The sequence below is a fragment of the Macadamia integrifolia genome, chromosome 4 (assembly GCF_013358625.1).
Source record: "Macadamia integrifolia cultivar HAES 741 chromosome 4, SCU_Mint_v3, whole genome shotgun sequence".
In the NCBI taxonomy this organism is placed as follows: Eukaryota; Viridiplantae; Streptophyta; class Magnoliopsida; order Proteales; family Proteaceae; genus Macadamia; species Macadamia integrifolia.
The window spans coordinates 5945057-5947852 of record NC_056560.1 but is presented as its reverse complement, the minus strand read 5'-3'; the positions used below and the strand labels follow the sequence as shown (position 1 = coordinate 5947852).

Below are 2796 nucleotides of genomic sequence, written 5' to 3'. Positions count from 1 at the left end.
CCCCAACGTTTAGCCATGTCCATAGAGACTAGGTAAGAAAAAAAATCGACTCCAAAAAGATCAAGATCAAAGTTCCTCTCCGCAGCCATAGCCCAACCCAATAATACATATTCTTGAGTCCAGCCCATCTCGGCCCATCATTGAGATAAAGCCCTAACCCAAACAATCTAGGATAACTAACTTTATTAATCTAGAATAGGAGGCAGTCTGCACCCAAGGGCCTAGGCCTCAACCCTAGACTGCATTGACACCGGTGTTGGCGCTTTCCAGAACAAACCAAGCTCTTTTTATCCTGAGTGTTTGAAACCCCAGCCCAGCCCAAGTTGGAACCTACTCGTTCATAGGGTTCGGGTTCTAGTTCAGTGCAATGGTTAACGGAGGGAAGAGGAGGAAAGCGGCAGCCATGGTTCTCAAGTATATTTCCCTCTGTTTCTTGACTTTAATCGTCGTTCTTTGATTGTGTTTCATGGAGTTTGCTATCTGTGGCAAATTTGGATCTTTTCATGCTTCTGTTTCTTTCTCAGATTTTCCTTTTTCACTTTCTTTAATAATTTTCAATTACTCACTCTTTTATATTCATCCTATATTTATTCGAAGTCCTTCACAAACATTTTTTTTCTGATACACTATAAAAGAAAAGTTTCACCGCTCCTCATAGTTAACAAATTCGGATTCGGGAATTATTCGGACAGAGAATTATTCGAAATAATTCGGATGATTAATTGAAGGATTCGGTCAAAAAAACGGTCAAAAAAGCTTATTGGGTTTTTTTTTTTTAAATTGTTTTTTATTTTTTTTTATTGTTTTTTTTTAAATAATGTTTAAATAAACAGAATAATTCGGTTTAATTCGGATTCGGTCCGAATTATTCGCGATTTATATTCAGTTTTGAAAAAGTCGCGAATTTTAAAGAACTTTATTTTTAATTCGGATTCGATCCGAATTTTTGATAAAATTCGGAAAAATTCGGTTCGGCCGAATAATTCGCGAATTATTCGGCCGAATTGATAACTCTGCTGCTCCTTCTCACCTTCTATTTTACAATCCAAGGATTACCCATTTCACCCGATAATCCCACTTTCTCTCGCTACTTCGACAATGGATTGAGAATCATGTGAGAATCATCTGCAACGGCTACACCGATATAGTGAGCATTAGGTAGCTAGGAATCCCTAAGGATATGTGCCTAAATGCTTTCAATCGTTTGATGCTCATCACATCTTATGGCTCACTGCAATGGATGTGAACTTGGGTAGGGTCACATTGAGATATTAGAAAAGAAAATTGAGTAAATGTCTCTAGGGTAGTGAATTGTAATTAACAACCGGCCATGGAATCAATTATCGGTATCAGATCGGTATTGGATTGGGTAGATCGGCGTTCGCCGATACCGATCCCGATACCTGATCGATCCGGAGATGGGAATCGGTATCATCCTGGGTATCGATACCGATCCGGATCGGCCGATCCAACCCGATCCGTTAAAAAAATATTTTTTAAACTTTAAACTCATAAAGGACGAACAGGAGAGAGAGAGAGAGAGAGAGATTCAACCGTTCACAGTGCAATAATTTCTCTGCTTGTTGAAGGAATCAAGTGGTTTGTTTCTTCGTTTTTTCTATCTACAATAATCAACATCTCCCTTTTATCTCCTCAATTCATTCACTTTCAATCAAGATGGCCAGCCAAATCGTTGTCTTAGCTCTCATCTTCGTCGCCATCGTTGGATGTGTATCCGCCCAGGCACCCGCCACAACCCCCACCACTTCCCAAGCCACCACCACTCCTGCAGCAGATGCCACCACCCCATCTGGCTCCGCAGCAGCACTTACCCCAGGCTCTGACGCAGGTGCATTATCTCCCACCGAAGGCTCCGCCTAATCCCCCGTCGATAGTCCCATTGGCAACACCGACGATATTGCTGCATCCGTTCCTGCCCCAGAACCTTCCACACACAAGAAGAACGGTGCATCATCCTTGGGATTCTCCGCCGTCACCGGTGCTGCCGCAGTTGCCGGCTATTTCCTCTTCTGAGAACTGAGTTGCCTTACTCCACTTTGCTATCTCAATATCAGATTCACTCTTTTTGTCATTCTGATTCTGATCCTGAGAATTCTTATCCTCCTTGGATTTATTGATGAGCATGACCCCGGAAGCGAGTAGGATGAAAAGGACGAACCCTAACGCTGCAGCAATGGTGATCATCCTTTCAATTTGTTTATTTATTTATTTTTTATTTTTTAAATTTGACCGATCCTAGCTGATACCGTGACCGATCCAGGAAAATTGTACGATTTCCGATCCTTATTACTGATACCGATACCGATACCGATTTTTAAAACCTTGGTACCTGCTCTCATGGCTCGACACGAAGGGTAATAAGGTAGTTTCAGTTATCTTTACGAAGGGTAATAAGGTAGTTTCAGTTATCTTTTATAAATTCCACTCCCAAGTCCCAAGTTTCCCAACAGCTCGTTCCCCGCTTTCGAGTTTCGACCCTACTTATTCCTCGAGGAGATAGCCTGCGACCTGAAATCTTGGGTGCGTCTCTCTCCCTCTCATTCCCTGGTTATTTTTCAATCGACTACTCCATTCCGGTTTCAGGGAAAATATCGTGCGGGTGACTTTAGGGTTTAGGGAACGCATAATCAGGACTTTAGGTTTTGAGGTATGGTTCTCTCTCTCTATGATGAACAACATGAGATATTCCTCCCTTTTTTTCTCTTTCAATGCTCTGGGCTTAATCGACTGGGTATGTTTTTTATGGTCTGATGAAATCTTTCGGATAGCCTTGGA

At 41.9% G+C, this 2796-nt stretch overlaps 1 protein-coding gene across 2 annotated transcripts in view; it reads left to right on the top strand.

Moving 5' to 3' along the window:
- Positions 1 to 1567: 1567 nt before the first annotated feature.
- Positions 1568 to 2796, top strand: part of LOC122077031 — a 17201-nt gene continuing 15972 nt past the window's right edge. The window contains exon 1 of one of the 2 annotated variants that reach the window (XM_042642769.1): positions 1568 to 2197. The gene's annotated coding sequence lies outside the window, so the exon portion shown is untranslated. Of the gene's footprint in view, positions 2198 to 2464; positions 2669 to 2796 lie in introns of those variants that run through there. The other variant, XM_042642767.1, reaches the window with a different exon arrangement.